Source organism: Panthera tigris, chromosome D1, assembly GCF_018350195.1.
Source record: "Panthera tigris isolate Pti1 chromosome D1, P.tigris_Pti1_mat1.1, whole genome shotgun sequence".
NCBI lineage: Eukaryota > Metazoa > Chordata > Mammalia > Carnivora > Felidae > Panthera > Panthera tigris.
The window spans coordinates 26,430,028-26,445,695 of NC_056669.1; the positions used below are offsets into that span (position 1 = coordinate 26,430,028).

At 41.7% G+C, this 15,668-nt stretch overlaps 1 protein-coding gene across 3 annotated transcripts in view; it reads left to right on the forward strand.

Moving 5' to 3' along the window:
* TMEM45B (transmembrane protein 45B) overlaps positions 1-15,668 on the forward strand; it is an 82,978-nt gene that overhangs the window by 34,478 nt on the left and 32,832 nt on the right. The window contains exon 1 of one of the 3 annotated variants that reach the window (XM_015537717.2): positions 10,072-10,297. The exons of 1 other annotated variant lie outside the window; for it this stretch is intronic. The gene's annotated coding sequence lies outside the window, so the exon portion shown is untranslated. Of the gene's footprint in view, positions 1-10,071; positions 10,298-10,429; positions 10,569-15,668 lie in introns of those variants that run through there. One more of the 3 variants, XM_042957521.1, reaches the window with a different exon arrangement.

Consider the following 15,668-nt stretch of genomic DNA (forward strand, 5'->3'; position numbering starts at 1 on the left):
TTTGGAATTTCAGGGTTCTCAGGTGTTTGTACAAAATGATACTCTAAATTGGAAGAGCCCCACCCTTGTGACACATTGCCAGATTGCCAGAGACAGTCTGAAAGAAAAACAATCAGACAGCTGGTTCCATTCTGCTGTCACTGTCCTCACACCTGGTATATGCCCTGGAAAAAAAAAAATGGTTTACAGCTTGTCATTAACTATAGTGGAGATATTAACACTACGCCCCATGCTATTCTCGCCGAACTCACTAGCCATGGTGGTGATGGAACAGGGTGGCTTTTGTATTATTGCCAACGCCCCTTGCTGTGTATATATCAATAATTCAGGGGTGCCTGGGTGGCCCTATCAGTTAAGCATCAGACTCTTGATTTTGGCTCAGGTCATGATCTCAGGGTCTCAGGATCAAGCCCTGCATCGGGCTTTTCACTGACAGCATGAAGCCTGCTTGGGATTCTCTCTCTCTTTCTCTCTCTGCCCCTTCCTCACTTGTGCTTGCTCACACTCTCCTTCTTTCTTCCTCAAAATAAATAAATTGGCTTTTAAAAATAATAATAATAATTCAAGGAAAGTAGAAACCAAGCTGTAGAAAATCCATGCTCAGGTGGAATGTTTTCAGCTGGAAGATCCCCTTAGACTAATTCTTTGACTTCTTTAACTGGAATAACACATGCACTTGGGGTTCCTGGTTAAGGACCGTCCTCCAGGGAGGCCTGGCCATCCTCTTGGATCTGGTCCTCCTACTAACCCTAGTAAAGTGCTATCTCAAAATAACAAGGAGGTTCTGGCAACAAACCATATCCATATAGATTGTTTATGGGCCTCCAAATTCGAGGTGGGCAGTGGTCCTGTTGGATTTGCTATGTTTCATCTGCTGTTTCAGTGGTCGAATGAGGATTGCTGGGTGGACAGCTGAGAAAGGCAGTCTCAGGTGCAGACTTTCAACCCCCACATGGCCCCTTAAGGATGGGCCTTCAGCCCAGAGCACTTCCTCACCAAGAGACAAAGAGCCCACACAACTGTGCTGGCCTTACAGCCTTGTGTGGGAGTACCTTCCCCTGTTTCGGACTCAGTGTGTGCTCCTTTCTTCTGCTCAAGCATGAGTGTCAATGGCCCTCAGGCACTCCACCAGCATTCAGTATTTCAGACTCCATGGCGGAGGAGCTAGGGTCCTTCTGCTGTAGCCTGAGGGGGTGCCTACAGACCAGCTGCCCTACACTGGCTGCCAGGGCTGGAGGGAGACACAAGTAGAAATGATCTTATTCTCTCTCTTCTCTAGGTGAGTAAAGCATTGTTCCATCCAGGGCTCTACAGTGTTGTGTTTTCCTTGCCGACTCTGACACCAAGATGCAGTGAGCAGAATATATGGACTTCATTTCTTGTTGTTGTTGTTGTTTAATATTTATTTTTGAGAGAGAGACAGAGGGAGAGAGAGTGGGGGAGGAGCAGAGAGAGAGAGAGAGGGATTCGAAGCAGGCTCCATGCTGACAGCAGAGAGCTGGATAAGGGGCTCAAACTTTACCGTGAGATCATGACCTGAGCTGAAGTCGGACACTTAACCAAGTGAGCCACCCAGGCTCCCCCAGAATGTGTGGACTTCTATTCCTGGTAGTTGGCATTATGATAGCTTTGCTATCCTCTATGCAGTTAGCATGTTCTCCTGCGATTGGTAACCAATGCACTTTCTGCTCAACAGTTTTAGTCATCTTTCTCTTTTGCATATCACTATGACTTATGTTTTCAATATGTTTTTATAAATTGTTGGCATTCTATTGGATTTTCAAACTTTCCCATCTTCAGACTGTTCCTTCAAGTTACCTCCTGTGGCCTTTTGACAAAGCTCCTGCTTTTACCCAGGTTTCCCCAAATCAGAGTCTGAGAAAAAAGTTTGTGTGCAGGTAGTGTATTCGGGAAGGTGATTCCAGAGAGCAGGAGTGTCACAGGACGGAGGGACAAGTTGGCCACTGGGACTTCTTTTCTGACCGGTACTTCTTGAGGAGACTTTTGAAATATGTCTCAGAACTCTCCACCCATGGGACAAAAGAGTAAAGCATTTATTGGTTAGCTACTATTCCCCACTGATGGAGAGTGGCTTCATTGTCATTGATCCTTCCCGAATTCCCAGGTGTACAGACATGACCACCAAGTGGAGTCCTGCCAAGGTTCTACATCCTGCAAGCTTCAAAGCAGCCCCAAGGCAGGAAGCAAAGCAAAGACAAGTAGGGGAAGCAGTCTGTGATTGCACCTGCGGACACCTGTCAAAGCTCACGTGAACTGTCTGCCACCACCAAGACTAAACAAAGAAATGAGTCTAAAGTGATTGTGAAGTATTCCACAAGAGATGGCTGGTATAAGTTATTCCCTTTGAGCCACTCATGCTTCTCTTAAATCTAATCCGTCGAGCGCTTCTTTCATGTACTGGCAAATCACAGTTTCTGCATGAGGATTAGGGGAACAAAGTGCAATCCCCACTGCTCACCTGCTCCTGAGCCCAGTATTAGGATAGTCATCACATACAACCCGATCTAGATTCCGTCACCCTTGACAGTCCTTCAGCTTGGAGCATGCTTTTGGAAAGAAGTTAATCTCTCCCCTGCCTCTCTCCTGTCGATTGTTATTCCCACGAGGTAACCAACGTAGCTTTCCACACCTCCCTTTCTACTCATACATGTAACACACACACACACACACAAACACACACACACACACACACACACACACACACACCACCTGTGTGTTTACGTAGTATGTCATTATTGTGAAACAAAACAACAAACAAAAAGAAAAGAAAAAATAAACTGGATCTAACAGACATATACAAAACACTTCACCCAACAACAGAATACACATTCTTCTCAAGGGCAAATGGGACATTCTCCAGGATAGACCATATGTCAAGCCACAAATCAATCCTCAATAGATTTAAACACATAGATATCATACAAAGCATCTTCTCTGAGCATAACAGGATGAAAAGAAAAATCAATAGCAGAAGGAAAACTTAAAAATTCACAAGTCTGTGGGGGAATTAAACAACACACCCTAAACCCTCAATGGGTCAAAAAAAGAAATCACAAAGGAAATTAGGAAATACTTAAAGATTAATGAGAATGAAAACAACACATTAAAACTTGTGGGATGCAACAAAAACAGTACTAAGAGGGACATTTGTAGCTATGAATGCTTACATTAAAATCAAGATCTCAAATTAACAATCTAACTTTACAACTGAAGGAACTGGAAAGAGAAGAGAAAAACAAGCCCAACGTTAGCAGAAGGAAGGAAATAATAGAAATTACAGCAGAGACGGGATACCTGGGTGGTTCAGTTGGTTGAATGTTGGACTTCCGATTTCAGCTCAGATCATGATCCCAGGGTCATGGGATCAAACCCCACATCAGGCTCCATGCTGAGCATGGAGCCAGCTTGATATTCTCTCTTTCCCTCTGCCCCTCTCCCCGACTCACATGCTCTCTCTCCCTCTAAAAAAAAAAAATACGGGATCCCTGGATGGCTCAGTCAGTTAAGTGTCCAACTCTTGATCTCGGCTCAGGTCATGATCTCACAGTTCATGAGATCCAGCCTCGCATTGGAATCTGCGCTGATGGTGGAGAGCCTGCTTGGAATTCTCCCTCTCTCTCTGCCCCTACCCAACACATGTTCTCTCTCTCTCTCTCTCAAAATAAATAAATAAACTTAAAACAAAAACTTTAATTAAAAAATACAATAAAATAGAGACCAGAAAATAAGAGTAAATCAATGAAACCAAAAGTTAGTTGTTCAAAAAGATTAACAAAATTAACAAACCTTGAGCTAGAGTGACTATAAAAAAAAGAGAAGCCTCAAATTACTAAAATCTAAAATACAAGTAGAGGCATTACTACTGATTTTATACAAATAAAAAGGATTATAAAAGAACAATTGTACATCAACAAATGATACAGCATGCATGAAATGGACAAAGCACACAACCTCCCAAGATTGAACCATGAAAAAATAGAAAATCTGAACAGACTTTTAACTTTTAAGAAGATTGAATCAATAATCAAAATCTTCCTGACAAAGAAAAATCTTGGACCTAATGACTTCACAAATTAATTCTACCAAACATTTAAAGAAGAACTAAAAACAATCCTTCTCAAACTCTTCCAAAAATTTTTGAAGAGAAAGGAACATTTCCTAACTCATTTTTATGAGGCCATCATACCAAAGCCAGATCAAAACACTACAGTTAAAGAAAATTATAGATCAATATCCCTGTGAACATTGATGCAAAAATCCTTTAAAAAATACTAACAAATAGAAATCAACAGCATCTCAAAAGGATTATATCACAGGCACCTGGTTGGCTCAGTCAGTTAAGTGTTGGTTGCTTGGTTTTAGCTTAGGTCATGATCTTGAAGTTTTGTGAGTTCAATACCAGCACAGAGCCTGATTGGGATTCTCTCTCTCCCTCTCTCTCTCTGCCCCTCCCAACTCACGCTGCCTCTATCTCTCTCAAAATAAAGAAATAAACTTAAAAAAATAATAAGTTAAAAAAAGATTATATAGCATAACCAAATGGAACTTATTCCTGAAATGCAAGGAGAGTTTAACATATGAAAATCAATCAGTATAATACACCATATTAACAGAATTAGAGGGGGGAAAAACCTGATATGATCATCTCAGTGAATTCAGAAAAAAGCACCGAGCAAAATTCAACATCCCTTCACAGAAAACACTCAACAAACTCAAAATAGAAAGAAAATACCTCAACATAATAAAGGTCATATATGAAAAACCCAGTTAGTTAGCATGATACTCAGTGGTGAGATACTGAAAACTTTCCCTCTAAGATTAAGAACAAGACAATAATGCTCACTTTTTCCACTTCTATTCAACACAGTATTAGAAGTTCTAGCCAGAACAATTAAGCAAGAAAAGTTAGGAAGGAAGAAATAAATTTTTCTTTATTCACAAATGATATGATCTTTCTTATATGTAGAAAAGCCTATTATACACACACACACACACACACACACACACACACACACACACAACTGTTAGAAGTAACAAACTAGGGGCGCCTGGGTGGCTCAGTCGGTTAAGCATCCAACTTCAGCTCAGGTCATGATCTTGCTGTCCATGAGTTCAAGCCCCATGTCAGGCTCTGTGCTGACAGCTCACAGCCTGGAGCCTACTTCGGATCCTGTGTCTCCCTCTCTCTCTGCCCCTCCCCCACTTGTGCTCTGTCTCTCTCACTCTCAAAAATAAACATAAACAAATTTTTTAATAAAAAAAGAAGTAACAAACTAATTCAGCAAAGTGGCAGAATAAAAAATCAACACTCAAAAATCAGTTGTATTTCCATACACCAACAATAAAAATCTGAAAAGGAAATGAAGAAAACAATTCTATTTACAATAGCATCAAAAAAAAAAAAAAAAAAACTTAGGAATTACCTTAACCAAGGAGGTGAAAGACTTGTATGCTAAAAACTACAAAACATTGTTGAAAGGAATTAAAGAAAACATAAAGAAATGGAAAGACATCTTCTGTTCATAGATTGGAAGACAATATCAACACTACCCAAAGCAATCTGTATAGTCAGTGCAATCCTTATCAAAATCCCAAAGATGTTTTTTTCAGGAATAGAAAAATGCATCCTAAAATTCATATGGAACCTCAATGGATCCCAAACAACTAAAACAATCTTGAAAAAGAAAAACAAATTTGGAAGATTCATACTTCCTGACCTAAAATTTACTACAAAGCAACAATAATCAAAACAGTGTGGTACTGGCATAAAGACAGACATATAGATCAATGTAATAAAATAAAAATCCCAGAAATAAACCCTTATGTATATCATCAAGTGATTTTTTTACAAGAGTGCCGAGACGCTTCATGGGGGAAGACCATTCAATGGGGAAAGGACAATCTTTTCAACAAATGGTGCCAGGAAAACTAGATGTCCAAATGTAAAAGAATGAAGTTGTATCCTTATCTAACACCATATACAAAAATTAACTCAAAATGGATAAAAGACTTTTTTCCCCTCTCTTAATTTAAATTTTAGTCAGTTAATATACAGTGCAATATTGGTTTCAGGAGTAGAATTCAGTGATTCATTACTTACATACAACACCAAGTGCTCATCACAAGTGCCCTATTTAGTACCCATCACCCATGTAGCCCATCCCCCACTCACCTCCCTCCAGCAACCCATAGTTTGTTTTCTATCATTAAGAGTCTCTTGCAGTTTCTTTCCCTCTCTTCTCTTTCCCCTTCTCTTTCCCCTTCCCATATGTTCACCTGTTTTTTTTTTAATTCCACATATGAGTGAAATCACATGGTATTTGTCTTTCTCTGATTGACTTATTTCACTTAGCATAATACATTCTAGCTCCATCCATGTCATTGCAAATGGCAAGATTTCATTCTTCTTGATCGCTGAGTAACATTCCATTATGTATATGCCATATCTTCTTAAAATGGATAAAAGATTTAAGTGTAGAGATAACACTATACAAGTCTTAGAGAGAACATAGAGGAAATCTTCATGACACTGAATCTGGCAATGATTTCTTGGATAAGACATCAAGAGCATAGGCAACAAAAGCAAAAATAGAAAATTGGGTTTTATCAAAATTAAATTTTTTTGCATCAATAGACACTAACAGGGTAAAAGGCAACCCACAGGAGAAAATATTTGCAGATCATGTATCTCTGATAAGGTATTAATCCCAGAATATATACAGAATTGCTAAAAGTCCACAACAAAAAGCCAAAATACCCAATTCAAAAATGGGAAAGTCACATGCATAGACAATACTCTAAAGAGGATATATACAAATGGCCAATAAGCACATGAAAAGATGCTCATCAGCATTAATCAGTAGGGAAATGCAAATCAAAACCACAGTGAAATACTACTTCATACTCATTAGGATGTCTACTATCAAAACCCAAAAAACAAGTGTTAGCATGGATGTGCAGAAATTGGAACCCTGTGCACTGATATTGGGAGTGCAAAATGGGGCAGCTGCTGTGGAAAACAGTAATGCAATTCCTTAAAAACTTAAACATAGAATTACCATTTGATTCAACACCGCTTCTGGATATATACACCAAAGAACTGGAAGCAGGAACCCAGAGATATTTATACACTAAGGTTTATGGCAGCATTGTTTGCAATAGCCAAAGGTGTAAACAATCAAAATGTTCATCAACAGATAAATACATAAACAAAATGTAGCATATTACATGTAATGTATGTAGTGTATATTCCTGCCTTAAAGGGAAAGAAATTGATACATGCTACAACATGGATGAACCTTGAAGACATTAGGCTAACTGAAATAAGCTAGACATAGGAAGACAGATACTGTATGATTTCAATTAAACAAGAAAACTCGAGTAGTCAATCTCAGAGTCAGAATCTAGAAAAGTGGTTACCCAGGGCTGGAGGATCAGGGAATGGATAGTTATTTAATGGGTATAAAATTTCAGTACAGGATGATGAAAAAATTCTGGAGATAGATGGTGGTAATGACTGCACATTAATGTGAATGTCATTAATGCCACTACAGTGCACAATTTAAGATGGTTAAAATGGTAATTGTTTTCAATGTTTATTTTTGAGAGAGAGAGAGAGAGACGAAGCATGAGTTGGCGGGGGGGGGGGGGGGGGGGGGGGAGCAGAGAGAGAGGGAGACACAGAATCCAATGCAGGCTCCAGGCTCCAAGCTGTCAGCACAGAGCCCAGTGCAGGGCTCAGTTTCACAAACTGCAAGATCATGACCTGAGCCAAAGTCAGATACTTAACCAACTGAGCCACCCAGGCACCTCCTAAAATGGTAATTGTTATGTATATTTTACCACAAAAAAAAGAAAGAAAGAAAGAAAGAAAGAAAAAGAAAAAAATCCCTTACCTCTCTGCAAACTTTTTAACTATAACAATACCCCATGACTATTTTCCTGGTCAATAAATATAAATTCTAATTCAGCCTTTTTAGTAACTGCACACTATGTCATATAACGGACATGCTATACCATATTTAACTACTCCCACACTGACAAACATTTGCTATTATAAATAATATATATAATAATATATAATATAAATAATATATAATTCTGCAGTCCGAATCCTTAAGGTTCTTATGATATATCAGTTCCATACAATGGAGTCTCCAAATTGCAATTACTGGGCAAAGTAAATAGTATATTGAGATCTTTAATCCATCTTCAATTTTTGTTTATTCATGGTCTAAAGCATGAGGAAAGATGGTCTGCGTTTGTTAGGTTATGAATTTGGTTGCATGTGACAAAAACCTCTGATAGCTGTGACTTATACCGGATACAGTTTTATGTATCTTTCACATAGTCATCTAGAGATGGGCATTGCAGGACTGGTATGGAGACTACTGTGTGAGATAATCCAAGAATCCAGCCTCCTTTTATCCCTCACTCCACAGTTCATTTTCATGGTACAAGATGGCTGACTGCCATCTCCACGTTCCAGTCAGCAGGACAGGAGCAGGGAGAAGATGGGTGTGTCCCCTTCGTTTCAGGCGAATAGTTGCCTATACTACTTCTGCTTCCAACCTATTGTCCTGAACTTAGTCACATAATCCATCCTAGCTAAAAGGGAGGCTGGGAAAAATAGTACTCATTCTGGGTGGCCATTTGCCCACTTGGGATTATGATGACTAGGGGAGATTGGATAATGAGCAAGTCTATGATAAGATCTTCCAAAAGAATCGTCAATTATGCCAGCAACGTTTATAAAAATAAGCCATTTCCCATTGAATTAAAAACCATCCTTGTGTTTATCAAGACCCACATATAATTGGATCTGTTTCTAGACATTAACCTGTTTCATTGTTATCTTTAATGGTTTTATCATACTTGGTAGCTGTTCTTGTATTAACTTATGGTTGTTGATATATTAGTAATTTATCTTTTGTTACCTGTTTGATTTAAGCTATTTGATTTATGTTCTTTTTATAGATCAAGTTAAAGACAAACTTACTTTGTAAGAACTAGTTTGTCCTCGCACTTGGATATTACAATTTGAAACAGATACAATTTTCTTAGTTCCAATTTTTCAATGTTAAGAAGCATCTCCCCCACCAGTAACTACTACTGAGGAGTCACACATCTGTTTCATCATCATGGCCTTAGAGGACACGATCACTAAAAAGAAAGCCTGACCATTGCAGGAATCTGGTGACAGGGAACGGTGTTCCCCAGGGTAACTAACAGGCATCCAGGACTCCACCCTCTCAGCCATTTCAAAAACAATGGATGTGCACAAGTGCCAGATGAGACCTAGTAGTTAAGTAAATTCCCAAGTTGATGGGAAATAAAAGAGGTGGTCTTCCAGCTCCAGGCACTGGCGCATTATGCATCTGAGGCGTGTGGCTCCATTAGCCTTTTAAGTGATAGCAGTGCCTCTCTGTCGTTATCTCTTCCACCAGGCCTCATTCACTCTGTTTTATAGAGGAAGGATTTGCTCAAGTTGATGCCTTATTCTCAAAAGTCTCTTTTGACTTCACAAAAAAGAAAGACTACTTGATCAAGAGAAGCTGCCCTTGGGATCCTATCCCCTGCCGCCCTGCTAGGGTGTATCCTCTGCCTTTCTTTAAAACCCACATGCAGCATCTTTTCCATGAAGACTTTCTTGGTTTCCAGGACTATCAACAATGGGGTCAGCTGGAAGGCATCTTAGAGATCCAGAGGGGCCATTCTCAGCCCTGACTTCCTCTGGTCACCTAAGTAACTCTTAACCGGTACCTCTGACGACCTCCTCCGGAGATTCTGATCAGTAGGTCTGAGACGGAGCCGTGATCTTGCCTCGGGGGAAGATTTTCACTTCCACAGGGGATTATGAGCTAGGGTAGGAAACTAGGAGGCCAACCCCTTACCTTACAGATGAGGGCACCGAGATCACAGGCTACTGCAAGAAAGGCGTGCATTTCTTAGCAGGAAGGGAGCCCCTTCCAGCAAGGGCTTTGTCTCCTTCGCAGCTCTTTCTCTAGCACCTAGAACTGCGCGGGTGTAACAGGCGGCAGATCTGTCGGATGAATGAATGAACTCATGTGACCCCAAGCTTAAACCAGAGAACTGGACTCTCGTCCAGGATAGGACACAAGTGCCTGCCTTTGCTGGAGGGAGATCGGTGACTAGTTCGTTGGTGTGTTCACTGATTGCGTCGCTCGGTAAACAGTCTTCCTTGCGACAGCCTCTTCGCCACAGTCCCCGCCGCCTCCCAGGTTTCTGTAATTGCTCTGCATCATAGGAGGTCACGGTTAGTCGCAGTTCGCCCCGGGTGCCCAGGACCCCGCCCCTGTTGGAGCACACCTTAGGGCGTGTCTTGGGCCCCGGCGGGAGTGTCGGGGGGCGTGGAGGGAAGTTCGGCCTTAGAGCGGGGAGGCTCGCACGTTCGGCACCAGCGGGGGGAGGCGGTCAGTCTGCGGTGGGGAGGGCAGGCAGTCGCGCTGCTGGGCCGGGCCGGGCCGGGCGCTCGCACCTGCTGGGTGGCGGCCGAAGTCGGCGCAGGACGGAGGCGCTCCGCGCAGGTGAGACTCCGCCACGGGCCGGGGGCTCGGACTCCGCGGACGCAGGGCCAGGGGAGGGGGCCTCCGATGGGGAGGGGGCTCGGACAGGGCAGGGGGGCGCTCGGAACGGGAGGGGATTCGGCGGGGGGAGCGGGCTCCGGCAGGGCAGGGGGAGGAGCTGGACTGCCCGGGAGCCGTGCGCACCTGGGTCGGGTCGCCGGCGGCCCTAGGATGAAAACTGCTGCGTCCCCAGCCAGTCAGGTCGACCGTGTGGCCAGGCGAGCGGAGCTTCGGAGGGCGAAGCCCCTGCCCTCCATTCCACCAACGCCCCTCTCCCCCCCACCCCACCGTCGAGGACCCGAGGATCCGGGGACACCCGGCCCATGACCGCTCCTCTCCAGCTCCACACCGCCGTGGGCACTTACCTCCTACTGTCTGTCCTTTTAGCGCCACTCCACAAACACCGCCAACCAGATACTTCCTTAAACCAGGAAGCCTAGAATTTAATAAGAGGCGATTGACTGATAAAGTTTCCTGGGTCATGATTTAGCTCCCACTAATACTTCAGTGGGTAGAAACGGATGTCAGGCGCAAAGAGGTAAGATTAGCAGGGGTTGGGGAGGTTTACACTGGACCTAAAAATAGTTTTAGGGGACCCTGCCTGGGTGCAGAAGGATAACCTCTGGAAACGTAATCTAGCCCTAGATATAAGAAAGATTTGCATTTCAGCCTTTCAAAGTTTTAGCCAGCTACCTCTTCTAAGAGTCACAGAAGTGACCATTTCCTTCACGTCTTCCGCCATTTCCCTCAGTGAGTGCCATGTTCCTCCCCATCCCTGATCATTTGCCTCATTGCCCTACTCACCACCCTGTTTGGCTCATAAAGTGGCATAAGAATTTTACGTGTCTTTACATTCACTTTAATAGGTAGTATGGCTTATCATTCCTAAGAAACATGTACTCTTTGGCCAGATGTGCAACCTGTTCAATACAATCTGGGGTTTGTCCATGTTAAACCACGCAGGGGAGACTCCTCATACACTCTGAGAGTCCAACATAGTTCTTCATGGACTGAGAGTTCATGGGCTCAATAAGGATGTAGTTACCCTCTGTTCCTAGAGTTTCTGAGAAAGCCATGCAATTGATACGAAAGCTTTATTGAATATGGTTCTCTGATTTTCCAAGGGAGAGTGCCTGACATAAGCAGAAGGGAGGCATTATTTCTGGCTGTGCACTAATGGTTCTGGTATTAGGAAAGCCAAGCATTCACTTTCCTTTTAAAGGACTTTGATATCTTCTCACTTGTTCCATGGGAGGCACAGTATCACCACGTACTTATTTCATGTATTCTGTGGGTTCTGGAATTGGTTGTGATGGCCCAAGTGAGACTATCAAAGCTCGCGTTGACACCAGTGATTCTGTTTGGAATGTTCCCCAGTATGTCCTTGGTGTGTCTCTTGCCTAATCTTAGCAAATGGAACTTTGAGATAGGATTTGGCAAGGGCTGGGGGAGAAAAGGAGTAAAGAGAAAGAAAGACTTCTCTCTTGTCTCCTTACCACCTTCAAGTTAACATCGGCTGCCATGTTTAAATGGTCAAAGTACAGAAATTGCTTATGTTGGTTATAATTAAAGGATTATCTCTTTCCCTCAAATGCATTTGTTTGTTGAAAGTGGGTAAGGGCAGTTTTACCACATGTAGAGCCTATTCCATAGCCAAATTTCCTGTTATTGCAAAACTTTTTATAATTGTCGGTAAGAGAATAGAAGTCACCACTCTGTCATCAACTAATGGGCATGTATGAGACAGATTTCAAATCTGTATTTGTTTCTATGGACAGGTCATGAAACAAAAACTAGATCACGTACAATACTATGCAATATCCAATAGGAACAATTAGAGGCTACAAGTAAGTACTGGAATCCCCACACGTCATTTGGACTCAGCTTCCCTTTTAATTAAACAGTCTTCTCCCCCAAACCTTTACTGGGGGCTAGAAATAAACAGAGATTATTTGAATTTGAGCTGTTTTTGTTTCTCTTGTCTGTTCTCTGTGTGAAAATAAAATGGGTCACAAGGTGCACTACTGAAGGGACAAAGAAACTCAAAAGATCTTTTTTTTTTTTTTTAGTTTATTTATTTATTTTGAGAGAGAGAGCAGGAGCAGGGGAGGGGCAGAGAGAGAGGAAGAGAAAGAGAATTCCAGGCACGCTCCTCGCTGTCAAGAGCCAGACGCTCAACCAACTGAGCCACCCAGGCTCCCTGAAACTCAAAAGCTCTATCAGCCTTCTGTGATGAAGAATTTAAGCTGAAGATACCAAAGTACACTCATGTATTTCCCTGTGGAATTTAGATATTATAAACCATTATTGATACCACGGCAGCTTTAGAGTACAAGGCGATTTCCATAAGCAGCACTGTGAGGAAATAGTAATAGCTTATTTCATAATTGAGGAAACTGAAACAGAAATACTGAGTATCTGGCCTGAGGTTATCCAGCTGTTAAGTGGCAAAGCCAACCTTAAGCCAGAACTTCTTCCATAATACCTCAGCTCCCTACAGGGGAGCTCTTTTGTTTGCTTGTGTAATTTGGGGGTGAGGAGTTGTCTGTGATTTGTTTTTCCTGAACATTTACTTACCATACTCTCTGACTACGAACTCTTAGAATCTAAATTTAGGAACATTCTTGTTTGGTATCTTTCATGCCCATCTTTGTTCATCGTAACTGCAAAAATATTTTAGAGCTGCGGATAGCCTGAAATATTTATCATGCCCAATCTTTTTGTTTCTTCCGAGAACAAAAGGGGATTCAGGAAAAATTAAGCAAGTACCCAAACCTACTTGGCTGAAGAACTGCAGCTAAAACCTAGGCTTCCCAGTGTTCAGACTACTGCTGTTTCCAGCATGTGGTCCCTCGAGGATTTCCTAGATACATAAGTCAAGTGGTTCAGTTTTGGGTCTGTGACAGCAAACTATAGCCTCCCTGAATCCTGGACTCAAATATCCGTAGATTCTCCTACTCTAACTGGATTCCACAGTCCGTGAGAGAAAAAGCCTTTTGGTCTGGCCCATTGTGTTTTTCTGAGCACAGTGCCCGTAGTGGGCACTCAATAAAATGCGTTCAGTACTTACCAAACAAACGTTTGAACAAGGATGAGATGTCATTAGGACTTCATTCAGCTACAAGTAATGGAAAACCCTACTATAACTTAGTAAGTGAGGAGTTTGTTTTTCTCAAATAGCTGGATGTCTGGGGGTGAGAAGTTGAGGATTGGGCCAGATTCCTCTGTCTTCCTGCACCACCATCCTTAGCATGCACCTTTTGTCCTCACTGAGAGACAGGCACCTCTTCGTATCAGAGAGGGCTTACCAGAAAGAAGGGCAGAAGGCATGTGCCAGCTGAATCTGTCCTTGTTTTTATAATAATATCACTCTTGAAAGTTCCACCCAATAGACTGCTTATACCTCATTCATATAAGAACTCTGTCACATAACCACTCCTAATTATAGGAAAACCTGAGCAAATCTAGTGTTTTAGCCAGCCATGTTGCCAATATAACAAAATAGGGAGTCTGTTAAGGAAGAAGGGGAAAATAGATATAGGGTGAGCAACTAGCAGCATCTGCCATAATATGTTTTATGAGTCATTGACTCTTTGTTTCTATATGGGTTGTTGTTATTTTTATTTTTATTTTATTTTTATTTTATTTTTACCTGTTGTTTTTTGGTTTATTAAAAAAGCAATAGATAATGCAGTGGGTGTAGGGGAACTTTTTAAAATTATAGATTCCGAGGTCCACCCCCAAGAAATGCTGATTATTTCGGTCTGGAATGAGTCTATAAATCTGAATGATAAGCTGACACTCCAGATAATTTGAACACAGGTGGTCACAGGATCATAATTTGAAAAACATTGAATTGGGGCTAGTTTATCAGAGGCACCTTCATTTTATTTCCAAAGGCTTTCTGTCTCATCCCTCTTGAGGCTGTTTCTAGATTTTGGTCAACATAAATAAATGGAGAGTCTTAAAAGTCACAAGTTCTACAAGGCTTTTACTGAGTCTACACAGCTACCTCCCTAGAGGCAATGACTTTCAGTCTCTCATTTATGTTTTTCTCATACTTACCACCATATTCCCAAGTAACATGCTAATACTGGCTATTTCTCATTCTTTTCCCAGTTCTGGATAGTATCTATTGACATCCTACCAGGGAGGATAAGGATGTAGCTCTCTTATACCCTCATTATTCTTTTTCATATTTGTTTCCCTTTCTTGCAAGGTCCTAATATAGTTATAGCCTATTTTTTTTTTGATATAGCAATGTTTAGTGTTTACATTATTATGACTTTTTCCAGCTATGCGATACACCATGATTTCTACACTTCCTTTCTTGTACAACCTTTCTCTATACCTGGAGTTAGTAATTGCTACCTCTTCTTCAGTTGCTTAGGTTTTTTGAGTACTCATTACAATTCTGACTCAAACTTTGACAGGATGGTAAAATTCCTCTCAGTAGAGAGTTAAGCATCAAGTAAGTAGTCAGTTTGATATGCTTTTCTTGGAAGCATCCCTGCCCAGCCCCATATTCTCTGAGACTGGTTATTCTGAGCTACTTGTTGCACTGGGAGCTTCCTTTGCTGCCACCTTGTCAATTGTACCGGATTCCTGTTTCTTGGATTCTGTGCCCTCTCACTCCTTGGTCTTGCTGGAGCATGGCTTCCTGAGAAAAGCCACGTGGAGACAGAGGCAAATTTATCCAGGAGCTGCTGAAGTTCACAGGGCCTCTGTGAGGGCTGCAAACTGTTGAAAGTTGACAAGTGGAGAGGAAAAGCCAGGTCGCCATCATGAAGCATTTGGGGCACATTTTCTAAAAAGATTTTAGAAGAAAGAGCCATGAATCTCCAAGGTTCCCATTTGTTGTGATTTCTCTTCTCAATCTAAATAAATATTCATGTTCACACCCAATTTTGTGTTGGTAATTTTATTATTTTTTTCTTAAAGAGGGCTCCCCAAATTATAGAAGATTCAGGCCCCCCAGGACCTGGCTTTTTGAGTCTTTGTACATTTATGATGTCATTTTTCTTCCGTCATATTTGATTGATGGTTTGGCTGGATATAGGT